This window comes from Elaeis guineensis, chromosome 15, assembly GCF_000442705.2.
Source record: "Elaeis guineensis isolate ETL-2024a chromosome 15, EG11, whole genome shotgun sequence".
Lineage (NCBI taxonomy): Eukaryota > Viridiplantae > Streptophyta > Magnoliopsida > Arecales > Arecaceae > Elaeis > Elaeis guineensis.
The window spans coordinates 12,114,864-12,136,299 of NC_026007.2; the positions used below are offsets into that span (position 1 = coordinate 12,114,864).

At 37.5% G+C, this 21,436-nt stretch overlaps 1 non-coding gene across 1 annotated transcript; it reads right to left on the minus strand.

The window, feature by feature from the left end:
- Positions 1-13,088: 13,088 nt before the first annotated feature.
- Positions 13,089-13,194, minus strand: LOC140854215 (small nucleolar RNA R71). The gene has a single exon (XR_012137348.1). It is a non-coding gene; the product is annotated as a small nucleolar RNA R71 (small nucleolar RNA).
- Positions 13,195-21,436: the final 8,242 nt, after the last annotated feature.

Here is a 21,436-nt window from a genome sequence, read left to right on the forward strand (position 1 = left end):
TCTTACGAGAGCCGGGCTCCACCGCCGACATCAGCACAGCTCCGCCCGGGCTCCTACGGGAGCCGGGCTCCACCGCCGACTTTGATCAGCACGGCTCCGCCCGGGCTCCTACGGGAGCCGGGCTCCACCGCCGACTTCGATCAGCATAGCTCCGCCCGGGCTCCTACTAGAGCCGGGCTCCACCACCGACTTCGAGCAGCACAGCTCCTCCCGGACTCCTACGGGAGTCGGGCTCCACCGCCGACATCAGCATAGCTCCGCCCGAGCTCCTACGGGAGCCGGGCTCCACCACCGACTTCGAGCAGCACAGCTCCACCCGGGCTCCTACGGGAGCCGGGCTCCACCGCCGACATCAGCAAGGCTCCGCCCGGGCTCCTACGGGAGCCGGGCTCCACCGCCGACTTTGATCAGCACGGCTCCGCCCGGGCTCCTACGGGAGCCGGGCTCCACCGCCGACTTCGATCAGCATAGCTCCGCCCGGGCTCCTACTAGAGCCGGGCTCCACCACCGACTTCGAGCAGCACAGCTCCTCCCGGACTCCTACGGGAGTCGGGCTCCACCGCCGACATCAGCACAGCTCCGCCCGGACTCCTACGAGAGCCGGGCTCCACCGCCGACATCAGCACAGCTCCGCCCGGGCTCCTATGGGAGCCGGGCTCCACCATCGACTTCGAGCAGCACAGCTCCGCCCGGACTCCTACGGGAGCCGGGCTCCACCGCCGACATCAGCACAGCTCCGCCCGGACTCCTACGGGAGCCGGGCTCCACCGCCGACATCAGCGTGGATCCGCCCGGACTCCTACGGGAGCCGGCTACGCCATCGACAGCAGTACTGCTCCGCCTGGACTCCTACGGGAGCCGGGCTCCAACCTCAGTATCAGCTGCTGGTAAGCTTCGACCGGACTTCTACGGGAGTCGGAGTTCATCTTTAACTTTGATTGCAGAAGGTTCTGACTCTTACAGGAGCCGGACTCCACCCACGACCTCAACCGAAAGGAGGACCCCTCCCGGACTCCTACAGAGACCGAACTCCGACCACTGCCGAGCCTCGATCAACAGATCCGCACCCCCTGGCAGATCACAAAAACAACCATGATCCTGCTCCACTTCCTGTGGCGGACTCCGTGCAGTTCTATCATTCCCTGACAGGCCGCAGTAACCATCGCCACCCTGCTCCACTTCCTGTGGCGGATTCCGCACAGCTCCACTACCCCCTGGCAGGCCACAATAACGGCCACGAACCTGCTCCACCTCCTGCGGCGGATACCCGACGATTCCCCCATCCACTGGCGAGTCACGACAACGGACGTTGCTCCACCCCACGTAACAGATTCCGCGTGGCAAGCCACGGTGATGGCCACGTGTCTACTCCACTATCCTTCGCAATCAATTCCTCTGACCATGGGCGGCCCACTACCAGACGGTTGCAAACGTCGCCATCAATCCGTTGTCTCCGCCTATAAAAGGGGGACCCAGATACGTTATTCTCTAAGCTCATTTCCTTATCTCAAAACTCTGCTAAATTCTCTGTTCGAGCACTCCATTCTTGTTGAGGCAGAGAACTGACTTGAGCGTCGGAGGGTCTTGCCGGAGCAACCCCACCTCCGGTTTAGACTTCCCTTGCAGGTCCCGACGACGACTGCGGCTTCCCCAACTCCAGCTTCTCCGACGCAGGTAGATTTTCGCACCAACAGCTCTTTATCTGCCTAAAATGTTTTTTCTTATTTCTTAAGGCTATAAAAGGTTTCAAATGGTGAAAGAAATTGTAGAGATCAAACATATATACAAGAGGATCCAAAATCTACACGAGAAAGCCTGAGATCAACGAAATACCCAAAAGAATAAGAGAGAGGATCCACAATATACATGAGAGATTGTGAAAAAGAAAAGCAAGAGCATTCAAAGAGAGGATTTTTCAAGCCTATTGTTCAACCTTGATCAAGAGATCTTTCAAAGCCTTCAAGGAGTCTTCAATCAAAGATCATCTTCTTCTCAAGCATTCATTCAAGCATTCATCCACCTTGAGAAAATCCAAAAAGGAGATTCTTCATTTGAGTAAAGTATTTTTATTGTTATATTCGCTCATTTAAGGAGCTGTTATTGTATTAATTTATGCTCTAAGCTATTTTACTCTTTGTGAGTATTTGTTCTTATTTTTGGAAGATTTCCAAAACAAGGAAAGGTTGATCCGAACCTGAAATCGAAGTGTTTTGGGTTAGCTTGTACCCGAGAAACAAGTAGACTAGCTTGGGATAGCTAGTGTCGGAGTTTCCGACTTTTGTATTCGGGTTGAATACAAGTATAGTGGATTGAAATTCCCAAGTAGGAACTTGGGGAGTGGATGTAGGTGCAAGGTTGGCACCGAACCACTATAAATCCTTGTGTTTGTGGTGTACTTTCTTGTTTCTCTTTATTTCTTTATTATATCCTTGCATTCTTACTTTAGGTAATTAATCTTGAATTAAAGTCTTTGTTCTCATTCATCATAAGTAATTAATTTAGCCTAAAATTTTTAGAAACCCAATTCACCCTCCCTCTTGGGTTGCATAGCTGGGCAACAGGCGCCAACACTACCTAACATATATTCCTAGAGCACACCTTGTACCACCTAATGGGGCTGATTATATACTAATTATATTTAATTTTAATTAAAATAAATCAGATTAAAAAGGTAAATAATTCTTATGAGATAAGGATCTACCTTTTTAAGATAATTGAGTTTCTATTATGTGTCGGGGTAGTGCTTATATAAAGAGCAAGTCTCTAGGGTTTCTAAAGAATAGAATTTTTTATGAAAAAATTTCTCTCTCTCCCGTCTCCATGCCTTCTCTCCTCCCTCTCTTCTCTTCCACACCCAAGAGTTGGGTGTCCCACTTTCCACATGCCAAGACTCTAAGAGATTTATCTTCAAGAGCGAAGAATGAGGAGAAAAAGAAGAAGACTATAGATCAAGGAGTTGATCCCACATTCTAGATCAAGGTGTTGGTCTAAGATGTCAAGGCTAAGATTCTTCTTGAAAAAAAAAATCTTTTATAAGGATAAATCAGTTTGAGATTGATCCCAGTAGATATCCGTAGAGGACGGACATGTGTGCGGCTCGAACATCTATAAATCTGTGATCATCAGAAGTGGTGAATATCTACCCGTGCTAAGGTAATGAGATCTGATTTCATACTTTTCTCTAAATTTTATATTGTATATATGTGTTTTCTCCTGAGTTTGGGTAAGATTAGATTTGATCTTTTGCATGTGAGGTTAAAAAGTTTAATCCATTTTGTTTTCCACTATATTTTTTAAAAGTTTTGAAACTACACATACTGCCTATCCGATTTTCTAACAGTGGTATCGGAGCCATAAATTTTTGAAAACACATATAATCTGATTTTTAGATTAGATCTGAAAGTTTTAATAATTTAAAATCAATTTTGTGCTGATATAAGGTTATTCTGGTATAGAGTTTACCTCTTATATTGTAAAGATTGTCCTAGCACAAGATTGATCGATTTTAAAAATTATTTTTAAAGTAATTAAATCAAATTTTTTAGATCTAAAAATTAGTATATGTGGTATGTTTAATTTTAAGTTTAAATGTAAAATTAGAATGATTAAAAATTTACATCAAACTGATATAAGGTTGTCCTGATATAGGGTTTACCCCTTATATTGTAAAGATTGTCTTAGTTTGATGTGAATCAATTTTTAATAAGATATTTTTAAAATATTTTAATCATTATTTTAGATTTAATTTTATATATATTTGATATATATAAATTTAGTTTTAGATCTAAAATTTAATGTATATGTGATGTATATTTAATTTAGATCTGAAACTACATATATTTGATATATGAAATTAGGTTTAGATCTGAAATAGTTTCAAAATCATAGGCCACAAATTACATGCAATAAAATATAATCTAAAAATTATTTTTTGATCTGAAATTATATTGTTGCATATGGATATGGGTTGAACAAATTAGGTCTAAGTGATCAAACTGCAATTAGAGTCTAATTGATTAGATCAGGCTAAAACCCATTTTCGATTTTGAGCAATTGATTGAACCTAATCGATGGCTGATTAGGATTAGATCAAAGGGGCTCAAAGTTGAGTTTAGTTATAGTTGATCGCATTGATTCATATTTTGATGTGAGTTGATTGACTCAAGGTCGAATTTGGCTCAGTGGTTCGGGCCTGTTTCAATAAGTTAACCTGATCGATTCTAATCGATCAATTTGGTGTCTAAGGCAAGTATTTAGATGGTGGTTATTTAATTAATTCTGTTGTCTGATCTGATTAATTCTGATTGATGTTTAAGAAAAGTAATGGTAGGACCCCCACACATCTTAACTTATCTGGCCATCTTGGAAGATTCAGTTTTGTGTTAGGTTACTTGTTGACTCAAGTTCACCCATGCCAACTAAGATGGTTAGACATATTAACGTGCTGACCTAATATAATCAGTCGGATGTTAGATCTGCTGATTTAGAAGAGACATAAATCTAAATCTCCTTATTAAATATTAAGTTTAGAGGTCTTCCATCATTATGGAGATGTAGGTGCCTTCCTGACGTTGATCGTTCTTGGCTAGTTATAGTAGTTCGGTTGCATCAAAAAGGTACATCCACTCTATTGACATTTGATATCCCAGGGTAGACATGAGGTTAGGCCCAATAACTGTTAGGTGAGGATCTCAATGATGGCTTTGTGCTCACTGGTGAACGATGGGTCTTACTTAACTAAGAAATGTGTCAATAACTGTTAGGTGAGGCCACAAGACTTGGAGACCAAGCCCACTGCATCTTGCTTAGTGAAGCAATGGACAAAGTGTTGTCCACTCATTGGTCTGTACTCACCAATAACTGTTAGGTGAGATGTATATAAATTAATGGGACTGCAGTACCCACTTGAAACCAATTGCTTATAGATTTCTGTTTCTCCACTCGAGGAGTGTGGGAGATTTGAAAAAATAGTGGAAGCCTTTGTTTGTTTTTAAAATTTCTAAAACAAACAATCTTATAAGTATAAATATCTAACTAAACAAACAATCTTATCATGAAAACTTTTCATCTGTAGCCATGTTAAAATCCATCCGTACTCTGCTTGCTATAGCAGCATTTTATGATTATAAAATTTGACAGATAGATGTGAAAACTACTTTCCTAAATGGATATCTTGAGAAAGATATCTATATGGAGTAGCCTTTGGGTTTGACATCTAGTGATAGTGATCACAAGGTCTGCAAGCTGCAAAGATCCATATATGGACTCAAACAAGCATCTCAGAGTTAGAATACTCACTTCAATGATGTGATCAAAATGTTTGATTTTATCAAAAATGAGGAGCCGTGTGTGTACAAAAAGGTCAGTAGGAGCACTGTCACATTCTTCGTATTGTATATGAATGACATCCTCTTGATTGAAAATGATATTCCTATCTGACATCGATCAAAGTATGATTATCGAAAGAGTTCATCATGAAAGACCTAGGATAAGCTTCCTACATTCTTGGTATAAAGATCTATAGAGATAGATCTAAGAGAATGATAGGACTCTCACAGTGAATGTACATAGAGGTGGTGCTGAAGAGGTTCTACATGAAAAATTTCAATAGAGATCTTTTGCCCCTTAGGCATGGTATTCATCTCTCCAAAAAGATGTGCCCTGACACACTTGAAGAGATCCAACATATGAGCAAGATCCCTTATGCTTTGGTAATAGGGAGCCTCATGTATGTCATGTTAGGTACATGCCCTGATATAGCACTTGCCGTGAGTGTCATGAGCAGATATCAAGCGAATCCAGGTGAAGAACACTAGATTGCTATTAAAAATATCCTTAAGTACTTAAGAAGGACTAAGGATTTGATGTTGATCTTTGGTGGAGGATCAGAGCTGAAAGTTGAGGGATACATCAATTCAGACTTTATGGCTAATATCGATGATAGAAAGTCTATATCGGGGTGTATCTTCTTATGTAATGGTGGTGCGGTTAGCTGAAAGAGTTTCAAGTAGCCGATCATTGCTGATTCAACTATGGAAGTCGAGTATATCGCCACCTCTGAAGCTGCTAAGGAAGCTTTTTGGTTCAAAAAGTTCATTGCAGAGCTAGGTGTGATGCCATAAGATGCCATTGCACTGCACTGCGACAATAATAGTACCATAACCCTCGCTAAGGAGTCCAGGTTGTTGGGAAATGTGTCCCAAAAAGCCAATCGTCAAGCTGTTGACGGTTGAGCAACCAAGTATTGTAATTGATTTGTTAATAAATAAAATATATTTGGCATTTTCATCATAAGCTTTCATCTTCTAATGAACTCCGTTGTTATGATGAAGTCCTTAGGACTATTTAAGTTCGATAAAGAGAGGATTTATCGATTAGTCCTTAAAACTGTTCACGACCAAATGATAGGCTGTTAATAAGGACGACAGCTTCTATCAAGCATAGGTCGCTGTAGGCCATATGGGTTGGTTGTCCTCTTAACCAAAGAGTGTGGAGACACTGGTATGGCATACAGGTGAGATGTAAGGGTACATCGTCATTGAACGTGACCAACTCCAGAGCATTCTGCTGTCGAGAATGTCTCTGATGGGATATAGGTATAAGTGTCCCTTAGACTTGAGATCGCCTCAGTGACTTGCAAGCAACTCACTGTGCTTTGGTACTGGACTAACTGAATTTCTAATTCAGGGACGGAAGGCTTCTGGGCACAGTCAAGTACTTGCGAAGTCAGAGTGTGATCGAGATTGGATTGACCACTCCAAGAGTTGGAGAAGAATGAGTCGCTGTATTTCAATTTAGCAAAACCTTGGCCAGGGTAATCCATCAGATGGATTTGATATTTTGAAATACAATGTGGACAACCTGATCAGAGTTGACAGTTGAGCTCTGGGGTGTCCTATGATCATTTTGGTCAAGGGGATGAATTATATGAAAACTATATCCGCATGGGTTCTAAGGATGTTGTTCTACACATTCGACCTATCCGGACGTCGGGTACCATTGCTAGATGGTCACTTCGATTGGTACAGGAATTTGTTTCTATGCTACCGGCTTAGGTTCGGACCTATGAGGTCACACACATTAGAGTTCATGATCCGATCGGATGGTTGATCAACGATTAAGAATCATTATAGGGTTAAATAATCAATATGATTGACATTTAACCCAGTGCAAGTGTTGCAGGAGGATCGATTAGCAATTCGATTGCTAATTAGCTTAATTTGATTAAGCCAATGGGCTGAGATTAAGTTTAATTAAATATGATTTAATTAGATTTGGTTTGGGCTTGATTGGATCAAGTCCAATTGGTTTATTGGATAAGCCAAGTGCAAGGAAAGACTAGTCCTAGTTTAACTAGGACTTGGGTCAATCTAATTTCTAATTTGATTAGAAAATTAAATCAGATTTAAATCTAATTTAATCTGATTAAATTAGGTTCTTAATTAGGTTAAGACCTATTTTAATTGGGTTGATCTAATTTTGATTTGATTTGGTTTGGGAAACCAAATTAAAACAAGTTATGAGACAGAATCCTAGTAGGACTAGGATTCCACCTTGTACCACATAAACCTTCTCCACGCCCTCTCTCTTATTCAACGCCAATCTCTACTTATTTTGTGCGACAAAAGCCCTCTCCCAGATCTCTCCCACGTTCACAAAAGGTCTCCTCTCTTCTTTCTTACATGGAAGGTGATTTGGATCAAATCTAAAAGGAATAAGTTTGGATTTCGAATTCTATGAGATAGAGTTTTAGAAATCCAAAACTCTTTCAATTTTGCACCGAATTTATCCAAATTTTTTTTGGAATTTTCGTGGCTTTTAGGGTTTATATTGTGCACCCTTTTCTGTTGATCCATCCACGAAAATATGAAGGAGGTGCTCAAGAGTTGGGCATCCCTTTACTTGCCATGTTTGGATAAGCCTTGACTAGGTGTTTGACCTAGACAAGGACTCTATCATATCTCTCTATATAAGACGAGTTTCTTCGTGAAATTTTAAGGAGAGATAGTTTTTTGAGAGGCCTTTCTGCTATCCAAAAATCAGAGAGAAATACCTTTGGGTCCTAGAGATATAAAAGACGCAAGTTTGAGTGTCTAGAGAGAAAAACGTGAAGAAGAAGAGGGTCTTCTTCTAGGGTTTTTATTTTCATATCTTTCCTCCTTCCATCTTGAGTTTCCTGAGAGCGTCTCAGATCTGAAACTCCTCCTTCTACTTTCCATCTTTGGAAGAGTCCAAATCAAGAAGAAGGAGGCACCTGATCAACCATCAAAGAAGGATCAGCGCAGTACTAGCATACTGTGCTGATTTCCTGAAGCAGGACTTCTGATCGAGATTCGTGGGCTCGTGTGGACGACTCCTAGAGGCCGGACGCATGTGCGGCTTGCAACATCATCCTTAAGCCCGGATCAGCGAGGTTAGAGCGTCTAACTTGCAAGGTAATAGATCTGATCTATTATTTAATACATACATTAGATGTAGCTAGCATAGAAACATGTTGATATGATCAACATGTAGTTCATACTATATTTATATATATTTTAATTTTTGATTTAATGCCATGTAATAATCATGTAATAAAATCTTAGATCTAGGGATTTTTTGATCTTAGAAAATAAATTTTGATTTATTTTAGTCTTCCACTGTATGATCTTGAAAAAGTTTCAAGATCTAACCCTGAAACCCTAGATCTGGTTCCTACACAGGTCTCACCAGAAGTTCAAGCACATAGAGCGGTGATTTCACATCATACGCGAATACTTCGAGAAGAAGTTCGTCAAGGTGCAGAGAGTTGACTCCACACTGAACGTGGCAGACCTACTAACCAAGCCTCTCAGCCAGCAGAAGACTAAATCTCATCTTGAGAAGATGGGTCTTAGGTATATGGCCAATTGGCTTTAGATCAAGTGGGAGTTTGTTAGATTTGTGCTCTAGAAGTCAATTGTTGGCAAACACATTATATAATTTTAGAGCTTAAAATTTGTATTTGTAACTTTTCATTATCAATAAAGGGCTTATTCTTCCCATCATGTTTGTGGGTTCATGATTTGTCCTAAAAATTAACAAAGATGATTTTTGTATATTCTTAAAGTATTAAAAATTTGAGACATATATTAATTAGTGTTTAATTTTTAAATATTCTTGATTAAAAGATCATCACAGAGGACAGTGATCAATCCATTTGAGATCGATGCATGGTTCACCTCTCTTGTGAGCAGATGAGTCTTGGGTTTGTAGTGTAGGGATACTGGAGTGAAGGTGTGGATGGTTGTTAGAGAATAACTTGTACTGAGCGTAACCAACATGAAAACCATATGGATGTCTACTCACTCATTAGTGATTTTTTCGATGCTGCAGTGGTGTGAGTGGTCTTTTGACCTGTGGTGTCATTGGCTATTCATAATGAGACTATTGTGTTTGACTATATGTTTTCTTGATCCTTAGCCATTTGGATCCTTGCTGTGTATATTGGCTTCAGTAGGTTCAGGTTTGCTATTTAGAGTAGAATGTACCTAGATGGAATCTATCGATCTTGGTAGAAAAAGAGAAGTCCTATGCGATTTACGAAACTAAGTTTAGAAAGTCTTTGGCCAAAGCAAGTGTGAATACTGGAAAAGAGTTTTCACATGATTCACAGATGAACTCGAATCAAGCTAATCTAGCATATGACTGATGATGGAGTCTGATTAGTTCTCCATAACCTCTATCAAATTAAAACTCATGATAGAAAGACTGAATCATATGATAGCTGCACCTGCGGATTCATACTTTCATTCTACTAGGTTGTCACTACATACTGCTAGGTGTCACTGATAGATTGTGAGACTCATCGGACGTCATCTTGATGATCGATGGCCCTCGAAGGGTAGAATTAGAAATGTTACAATCCATCGAAAAGAGTTTCAATGATATTATGATGGAGATCACAATATATCTCACTACTAGAGACAATGAAACCTATGGGGTCACACATTAAGAGATTTAATCTCAAATTTGCCAATTGGACTTATGAAGTTCTAATTGGGTTAGGATTTATTGAAATCTTGTTAGGTTTATGAGAACTATGCTAGCACATGGTTAAATCTAATTCTTCTTGGGACTTCGATTTGATCAAGTCCATAGCCTTGAACCTAACCTAAATCTATTTGAGTTTAATTAGACTTAATTGTGAGCCTAAGAAGATTTGATTAAGTCAATTAGTTAGCATAATTATCCTAACATTATCTCTTCATTATCTCCTAATTATCTCTAAGTGGTGTGTCGAATAAAAGGGAAGAATGGGTGGCGCCTTCCTTCAATTTTGGCAGGAACTGGGGCGCCAAATCTCAGGATATTGCAAGAGGAGCCCACCCCAGCTTATGTGGCATGGCGTGGAGGAGAGAGAGAGGGGAAATGCCCCCTCTCATATGTCAAGAAACCCTTAGGGGGCATCAAGTGTTGGCGCCCCAAACTACCAGACATATATTCCTAGGGTGCCCATTATACCTAACAAAGGGACTGATTATACACTAATTATATCTGATTTTAATTAGAATAAATCAGATTAAAAAATAAAGAATTCTTATGAGATAAGGATCTACCTTTTTAAGATAATTGAATTTCTATTATGTGTCAAGGTAGTGCCTATATAAAGAGCACGTCTCTAGGGTTTCTAAAGAATAGAGTTTTTGTAAAAAAATTTCTCTCTCCCCCTTCTCCATGCCTCCTCTCCTCTCTCTCTTCTTTTCCATGCCCAAGAGTTGGGCATCCCACTTTTCACATGCCAAGACTCTGAAAGATTTATCTTCAAGAGCGAAGAATGAGAAGAAGAAGAAGAAGACTGCAGATCAAGGAGTTGATCCTGCAATCCAGATCAAGGTGTTGGTCTAAGATCTCAAGGCTAAGATTTTTTTGGAAAGAAGAATCTTCTATGAGGAGGATCAGTTCGAGATTGATCCCGATGGATACCCATAAAGGTCGGACACGTGTGCGGCTCGAGCATCTACAAATCCATGATCATCAAAAGTGGTGAATATCTAACCATGCCAAGATAATAAGATCTGATCTCATACTTTTCTTTAAATTCTAGATTGTATATATGTATTTTCTCTTGAGCTTGAGTAGGATTAGATTTGATCTTTTGCATGTGGGGTTAAAGGATTTAACTTATTTTATTTTCTACTATATTTTTTAAAAGTTTTGAAATCTTTACATCCTGTCTATCCGATTTTCTAACAATAACTTTAAGAAACGGACTGTGATCCAATAGGTATAGATTGTATTCTCTAAGATAGGTTATATCTTTATTATTAAGATATCAAAGCAAAGGCATGTTAAGAAGGATACCAACTGTCGAACAAAAAAATAGTTGAGATTCTGATAACTTCTCTCATATTTGAAGTTAATTTTTAATTAAATTATTTATTTTCTTGCTTACTTATTTAGTAGTCTTCTAATTAATCAACTTTTATTCATCATTAATTTGAGATTAAAATAACTCAATCGTAACTAATGCGATCCCTATGAATACGATCCTGATTCATCCTAACTACATAGTAGTGAATTAGATTTTTTTTTTGACCACCTATGACAGTGATCTGGCACCATTATCGAAAATCATGCTTTAGTTGTTTTGAGTTATAAATATCAAAAAAAAAGAATCTATTTATCACTTTCTTTAATCTATTGCTTTCTTAGTTAATTGCTTTATTTATTTTTGCCCTTATTTTAATTACTTTATTTTTTAACTTATCTTTTTTTCTTTTGATCTATAAAAATTTAAAAAATATATATTTGCTATATTTGCTTTCTATCTTTTATTTTTTATTTGCTTTCTAGCTTACCTAGTTTACTTAGTCAAACTTACATTTTTACAAAAGAAAAAAAATATAAATCTCTACATTGACATCTCATTATCTAATTAGAGAATTACATATCTAACCACAAAACCTAAAAAGTGAAATAAATTAATTTAATCATGATTAATCATCAAATTTGGATATCTTTTCTTTTTTGCATCGCATAATTCTATAAAATATCTTAAGGACAAAATCCTAAACAACATAAGGTGGAGATTTCATCACCCTTCCTTGGCCCACAAACCACCATCTTGCATTTATATTAACCTAAGACTTTAACTTAAAATCAATTAGACATTGGCCCCTAAGGACTCTTAAGCTCAATAAGACAAGAAATCCTAAGAGTTGGATTAGGTTTAGGTTGGTCAGTTTAGCTGGTGTCTAGAACAGTAGTTTAAGAATTATGTCCTGAAGGAAGGTAGTTCATTAATTGATTCCATTTGCTTATCTGACCAATTTTAATTGGTGTCTAAGAAAAGCAATAGGGGGACCCTTACCAACCTTATACTCATCTGGCTAGTTGAGTGGCTTGTCTGTTACTTAGAGTGTTTGAAGATGACCTTGACAGTTAGGAGTTGTTTAGAACAAGGATTGATTGTCTCACTTGGTTGCTAACTGAAAACATCTAACCTAACTTAAATTCTTTGCATCTACTTCTTACATTTAGGACTCAATAGGCTCTCATCTTTAGAATTTCTTTTATCCTTTTCTTCATAACTTTAAAGAAAAATAAAATAAAATTTTCTTTGTTGGCTCTAAGGTATAATTGTAGCTAGGGTTTATGCTCGAGCATTGCTCATTATAACCCGTGATTCAATCATTAGATTTTGAAATTGAAAGAACCCTTAGAGCCAACAAACCCAAGAACATGGATTAAAATTAGGAGAATGATCCACCTAGATAGCTGAAGGAGTACTTTACACTTTCCACATATACCTACTCTCCTTGCATTTAGTGCCTCTAGTTAAGGTAGTTCAATATGAAATCAAGTCAAATATCATCCAAATGCTCCTATCATTTTATGAACTTGCTAACTAGGACTCGTACAGACATTTAGATGAATTTTTGAAAATCTGTTCAACGGTAAGAATTCAAAATTTCTGTGATGATGCTCTCAGGCTAAAATTATTTTTTTTATCGCTAAAGGACAAAGCCAAAAATTGGCGAACTCTTTGGATACAATCATAATTTAAACCTAGGATCAACTGCATAGAGAATTTTTTAAAAAATATTTTTCAATCAAAAAAACTAATCAAATCAGACAAGCCATAACTAGTTTTTTTCGATTGGATGTAGAGATGTTTCATGAGACTTGGGAGAGATTAAAGGAACTGATTAGAAAATGCCCCCACCATGCTGTACCCAAATGGTAACTGATCCAGTACTTCTATGATTGCTTGTCAAAGTATCAACAAATGATTGATGCATACTATGGTGGAACCTTCATGCTAAAAAATGAGCATGAAGCCTAACAGCTGTTTGAAATTTTAAGTGAAAACTCATGGCATTATTAGGAAATAGACAGTTCAAAGTATGTATATTTTAAAATTTTTATAGCAGAAGCAGTTGATTAAACTATTTAATCTCCTACACATACTTTAGATCAAATCTAAACTATCTTCCTAAGAATCTATGATATAAAAATATTACATAAAAAAAATCTGATATGAAAGAAAAGACTGCATCGATCGTATCAATGCTCTGAATCAGATCAACAGTTAGATCTGATCCAATGAGTTCAGAACCCATTATCTGATCATGGGTTGACAATCACTGCTGCTGATGGATATGGTAGGAAGTCCTTCCTGATGTCGAGCAGCTGCACAGCATGTCTGTGTTGGGATGCGCAGGAATTTAATGCATGCATTTCAAAAATTTTACAGCAAAAAAATATTAGATTAAACTATTTAATCTACAAATACATGTATAAGTTCTAATCTTAAAACTCTTACAAATAGACCTATAACATAAATTTATATATATAAGAATATAAATTTAAAAAAATAAATATGTGAATAAAAAATCAGCACACTGTGATAGATCTAATCTACCACAGTGAGGGTTTCGAACCCAATATCTAAGCATGGATTGTCAAACTCCATGATCGAGAATATGGATCTGAAAGTCTTCTATGGTCGCTCACAGCAGCACAAGCATCCGACCTCTATGGATGGTCCACATGAAGTCCTCAAATCAATCAGCCCTCTATGGGAGTGCTAGCTCGCGCAGTCAGCTTCTGATGGCGGATCTGATTTGATCTCCTTCTTCAATCACCATGGACTTTTTCGATGTTGAAGATAGATCAAAGGAGAATACTTGATGATAGAGAAAAATCAGATAAAGACTCTCTTCTCTTTGGTTTTTTCTTCACCTAGAAATTCTAGAATGATTCTAGGTCTCTCACCCAAGAGGAGATAGATCTCCTCCTTTGCATACGCCAAGATGGAATAAACCCACCCCAAACCTCATGCCCTAAGAAAAATGTTTGGCCCCTTCTTTTCTCTAGTATCTCATGATGAAAATCCAAGAGCAATTGGTGCATAAAAAAATCTTATCCTTTTATGTTAACTGGCAACATAGATTAGGCAGGATAATAGCCAGAGTTTGTTGCAATTCAAACTCTTTTGAATTTCAATTAAACCCCAACTCTTCCTCATCCTTATCTGACTAAAGGAGGGGCTGACCAGAGGATTATGAGTGTGGAAAACATATGGGAGCTCTTCCTTTTTGTCGCACAAATTAGGGTCCTTCACAAGGTGTCGACGTGTGGGAGGATAAGGTTAAAGTTTTAGATTTAAATTCAAACCTTTTGAATTCAACTTAAAACAAACATAATCCTATCACTAATGGGTGACAATAGGATGCTTTGGCATAGATTATTCAGTGCACAAAATAATTTGTGTGATGAAAGAAGGCATGGAGAGAAGGGGAGGCGCAAAGGGAGAGAGAGTTCCATTCATTTGGGACTCTCAGGTTTAGCCAATTGGATTTCTTTCCAACCCAATCTAATTAGATCCAAATAAAATATGATGATCCTAATCTAATTATGATTTCATAACTTCAATTAAATCTAACCAAATCAGTGAATTAATTGAGTCATAGACTCGATTAAATCAGGATCAATTCTTCCTTACTGTTAGGTCATCTCGTAACCTAATTAGATCTAACCTGATTGAATCCAATTCAATCAGACTTGATCCAGACTTTAATGCTCAATCAAATTGAGCTAATTAGTGACCTAATCACTAATTAATCCTTCATTAATGATAGAGTCCCAATCCAGTGGGACTCTTCATCAGAGTCTCAGTCTAATAGGACTCTTCAGATCAGCCATCTGATCGAAGAGGAACTTCTAAAAGGTTTGACCCCATAGGTTCAAACCTAAGCTGGTAGCACAGGAATAGATTTTTATACCAATCGAAGTAACCATCTAGCAATGGTACCCAACATCTGGATCGATAGAATGTATGCAAAGCAATACTCAAGAACCTACTTGGATATAGTTACCGTATAATTCATCCCTTTGACCCTTGATGCAAGGATGACCTAGAGTTTAAACTATCAACTCTTAACAGTACATCTATTATGTGTCTCAACCTAATAAATCTTATGACTTCTCACAAGGATTGCCCTGGCTAATGTCTTACTAAATTGAAATACAAAGTATTCTCTCCAATCCCTTGGAGTGGTCAATTGTATCTTGACTCACGCATCGACTTTACAAGTACTTGACTGTGCTTAAAAATATTTTGATCCTGAATTAAAAATTCAGGTAGTCTGACATCAAAGCACAGTGAGTTGCTTGCAAGTTACCATGGTGATCTCAGGTCGGAGGGTCACTTATATCCATATCCCTTTGGAATAACTTTTGATAGTAGAGTGCTTTAGAGTTGATCACATTCAGTGAAATGTACTCCTGCATTTCACCTGCATGCCATACCAGCATCTCCATGCTCCTACGTTAAGAAGACAACCAACTTATATGGAATATAACAACCAGCACTTAATATATCTATCATCCTAGTAATAGCATATCATTTGGTCGTGAACTCATTTAAGGACTGAACGATAAATCTTCCTTTATTGATTTAAAATAATCCTAAGAACTTTCATCATAATACAGAAGTTCGATATAAAAGATATACAAACTTATGATAAAAATTATCAAATAAATATTTTATTAATAATTAATTCATATACAATTATATTAAATAACATAACCACCAACAAGCTGACGATTGGCTTTGAAATATATTTTTCAACAACTCCCACTTGTACTAAAGCCAATCGGTATAGTATCGTATACCCATCTTTATTTTATGATCTTCGAAATCCTTTACTCTATGGACTTTAGTGAATTGGTCGATCAGGTTCTTCTTTCTGTCGATCTTCTGAAGGTCGATATCATCTTGATCCACGATCTTTTGGATAAAGTAGTAGCGATGCAGAATATGCTTCATCCATTGATGTGCCTTCAGCTCCTTTGCTTGAGCTATGGCTCCAATACTATCGCAATAAAGCAAAATTAAACCATCGATGGAGGGTGCCACTCTAAGCTTGGTGATGAACTTTCTTAGCCATATAGCTTTCTTTACAGCATCAGATACTGTGATATACTCCACTTCGCATACTGAGTCGGCCACTGTGTGCTGCTTGAAATTTTTCTAGCAGACAGCTCTATCATTTAGGATAAAGATGTATCCTGACATGCTCTTGCTATTGTTATGATCTGACTGAAAATTAAAATTTATGTATCCCATGAGTTTCAAGTCAGATTCTCTATAAACAAGCCACTAGTCCTTAGTATTTCTTAAATACTAAGAATAATTTTTGCAACCTTCCAATGGTTCTCACCCAGATCTGATTAGTATCTGCTCACTACTCATAGTGAGTATGCCACATCTGGTCTCGTACATGTCATGGCGTATATTATAGAACCCACTGTCAAGGTATATGAGATTCTACTCATACGCCTCTCTCTTGAGGGGTTGTCAAACAATCCTTCTTCGAGAGAGAAATTTCATGGCCTATCAGAAGATAGCCTTTCTTAATATACTCCATGCAGAATCATTTCAATATGGTATCTATGTATATAGATTGGGAGAGTCTGAGCAGCCTCTTAGATCTATCCCTATAGATCTTCATCTCTAAGATGTAGGCTGCTTCTCCTAGATCCTTCATGAAGAATTGTGACGACAGCCACACTTTTATTCTTTGTAATGTAGAGACATCATTTTCAATTAAGAGAATATCATCCACATACAAAATAAGAAATATAATTATTGAATTATTAGCCCACTTATATATGTAGGATTCCTCTCTGTTCTTAAGGAAGCTATACATTCTGATCACTTTATCAAAATATATGTTCCAACTCTGAGATGCTTGCTTCAATCCATAAATGGATCTCTGAAGCTTGCACACCTTGGACTCATCTATGGATGTGAACCCTTCAGATTTTATCATATACACCTCTTCGTTCAGCTCTCCATTTAGGAAAGCTGTCCTCATATCCATTTGTCAGACTTCATAGTCCAGGTATGCCACTATCGCCTGTATGATCTGAATGGACTTGAGCATTATCACAGGAGAGAACATCTCACCATAGTCAACACCATAATACTAACGATACCCTTTGGCAATCAGATGGGATTTATAGATCTCCATCTTTTTGTCTATGTCCCTTTTTTTTTTGAAGACCCACTTACACCCTATGGGTTTTATCCTTTCAGGTGGATCAACTAATGTCCATACATCATTGATCTTCATGAATTCTATTTTAGATTTTATGACTCAAGCTATTTCTTAGAGTCGACCTCTGCATCGCATCCATATAGGTGACTGGATCCTCGTTGTTCTCATCGAGCTCAATAGGATCCCTATTCCGAACTAAGAAACCTAAGTATCTATCCAGTTGATAAGGTACTCTACCGGATCGTCTTAAGGATATTTTTATGTTGGGCTCCAAGTTTGACCTAATCAAATTCGGTTCAGATTCAGTCACTGATATTGGTTTTTCTATCTATCAAACTTCATCAAGCTCGATTTTAGAGGCACTTATTCCTTCACTAAGAAATTTTTTTTTCAAAAAGTGTGCCTTACTGTTGACAAATATCTTTTGTTTAATAGAGAGGTAAAAGTAATATCCTCTTATTTTCTTGGGGTACCTTATAAAATTATATTTATCGGATCTAGGTCTGAGCTTGTCGATTTGTAATCATTTGACATAAGTCGACCAACCCCAGACCTTAAGTTAAGTGAGGTTTGTTCTACGTTCTGACCATATCTCATATGATATTTTACTAACTGACTTGCTCAGAATATTATTGAGCATAAAATAGGCTATCTCAAGTGCATATCCCCAAAAGAAGATCGGCAGACTTGCAAACCCCATCGTGGACCAAACCATATCCAATAAGATTTGATTTCTCCTTTCTGAGACACCATTATGCTGTGGTGTCCCTGGAGAGATCCATTGTGAGAGACCCATTCTCTCCAAGATATGTCAGAAATTTACTAGAAAGATATTTACCCCCTCGATCAGATTGAAGAATTTTAATACTTTTTCTAGTTTATTTCTCAACTTCATTATAAAATCGTTTGAACATTTTAAAAGATTTAGACTTATATTTTATCAAGTAGATATACCCATGCCTAGATAGGTCATCAGTGAATGTAATGAAATAGCTATACCCTCCTCTGACACTAATTTTCATAGGTCCACATACATCACTATATATTAGACCTAGAACTTCACTAACTCGTTCATCTTTCTCAATAAAAGGTGACTTAGTCATCTTTTTAAGAAAACAAAACTCACAGATCGGTAATGATTCATAATCATTGATATTGAAGATACCCTCTTGTACTAACTTATTTATCCTACTCTTATTAATGTGACCGAGCCAGCAATGCCAAAGGTAGATATCTATAACATTATCTAACTTTGGATATTTATTTGGAGTGTACATTACATTCAGAGGCTGTGACAAAATATAGATGTCATTTTTTAATTATCCTCACATTATTGTAATATCATTCATAATGATATCACAATAATCATTCTTTTTTGATAAACTACAACCATCTTTGGTCAAAAAGCCAATAGAGATTATATTCATCAAGAAAGATGGATAATAGTGACAATCACTTAAAATGATACTATTAGATTTGAAAACAAGCTCGACGTCTCCTAAAGCTAGGATTGAAACTTGACTTCCATCTTCCACATTCAAGAATCTCTCATCGTTCTCAAATTTTTTCCTAATTTGAAGTCTTTACAATGAATTACAAATATGAATGGGACTTTCTGTATCCAATATCCAAGTAGTAGTGTCACATATAGAGAAATTACAAGATCTTATCATATGAGCATCTTGACTAGCAACGAATTGTTCATTTCTCTTTAGCCTATATGGGTCATAGTTTGCTTGAATCAATTTACTCTTAAACTTTTTAGCAAGATTGGGCTCACGATCAATGATCAACTTCTGATACTGACTATCAAAGTTGGATCCAATAAGCTCAACACTGTCAAACAGTGAGTGGAGCGATAAATTGTTAGCTATTTCTGAAAAGAAAGAAAAATATAGACCTAATTTATTGAATGTATGCCCTAGAAGCCAATTTTGGCTGATACATATTATATTACTAGGATATAGTTTTGTACTTAATGGAAACTTATATTACTATTCATGTTTTATGTATCCATGAATCATCCAAGAGATTAACAAGATGATGACATATATTCTTAAAGAGTTAAAAATTTGAGACATATGTCATTGATGGCTAATTCCTAAATTGCTCCTGATCGTAGGATCATCATTGGGATAGTGATTGATCCAGATAAACTAGTGCATGGATCACTTCCTTCGAATAGATGAGTCTCGAGTCTACGGTGTATTGACACTAGAGCAAGAGTACAGATGGTTATTAGAGAATAACTAGCACTAAGCGTGACCAACATGAGAAGTCATATAGATGTCTACTTACTCATTAGTAATTTTCTTGATGCTACAGTAGTGTGACTGGTCCTTTGACCTGCGGTGCTACAGCTGCTCGCAGTAAGGCTGCTGGAGTTTGACTACACATAAACACTGACTCAATGAGTCCTTGTAGTGAATGTTGGCAACAGTTGGTCCACTGTAGGAGTAGGATGCACACCTAGATAAAATCTATCGATCCTAACAGAGGAAAGTAGTCCTACGAGATTTAAGAAGCTGAGTCATCAAGTCTATAGCCATAGCAGTATGATTAATGAAAAAAAAGTTTCATGAGAATCACATATAGACTCATGCTAATTGAATCTATTATATGATCGATGATGAGGTTTGATTATTTATCCATGACCTACCATCTGATCGAACTCATGATAAAGGGATTGTATCATACGTTAACTACACCTAAAGGTTCATCACCTTTTATTCTGTTGGGTTACCACTATATACTGTTAGGTGTCACTGGTAGATTGTGAGACCCATGAACATCATCTCGATGATTGATGATCTTTGATGGGCAGAGTTAGAATAGTTCTAACCCATTAAAAGGAGTTTTAATGATATTGTGATAGAGATCACAATATATCTCACTACTAGACAGAATAGAACCTGTAGGATCATACATAAAGAGACTTTTGACTGATCAGATGGTTGAGTTGCGATTATGAATTATGATATAATTTAATTATCAATTTGATTGATGATTAATCTAATGCAAAAGCTGTAATTAAGTAACTTACTAAAGAGTTGGTGAGTTATAGGAGGATTAATTAGCAATTGGGTTGCTAATTGGCTCAATTTGATTGAGCAATGAGGCTTACATCAAATCTAATTAAATTAGAGTTTTAATTGGGTCTAATCAAATCTAATTTTAATCTATTTGGGTCTAATCAATTTTCAATATGATTAGAATTGATTAGAGTTTTAATTGGTTTAAATCAACTATCTAAAGAGGAGTCCCATGTGGTTTATGTTGGAAATAGTGTCCCAAAGCCAATCATCAGCCTGTTGACGGTTGTGCTCTTTATTGTATTAATACATAAATAATAAATAAATAAAAGTTATTTTGGTATTTTTTATCATAAATTGTTTCATCTTCTAATGAACTCCTGTGTTGTGGTGGAGTCCTTAGGACTATTTAGACTCGACAAAGAAGGATTTGTCGTTTAGTCCTTAAACCTGTTCATGACCAAATGATACATTGTTACCAAGGACAACAATGTTTATCGAGCATAGGTCATTGTGTGCCATATAGGTTGGTTATCCTCTTAACCAAGGAGTGTGAAGACACTGGTATGGCATACAAGTGAGATGTAAGGGTACATCTGCACTGAACGTGACCAACTCCAGAGCTATCTCTGCTGTCAAGATTTGCTCCGATGGGATATGGGTATAAATGTCCCTCCGACCTGAGACCGCCACGGTGACTTGCAAGCAACTCACTGCACTTAGGCACTGGACTACCTGAATTTCTAATTCAGTGACGGAAGGCTGCTGGGTGTAGTCAAGTACTTGACTTGTCGGTGCGTATGTCAAGATGAGATTGACCACTCCAGTTCAGGAGCTGTGTACAGTCATATTTTAATTTAGCAAAACCTTAGCCAG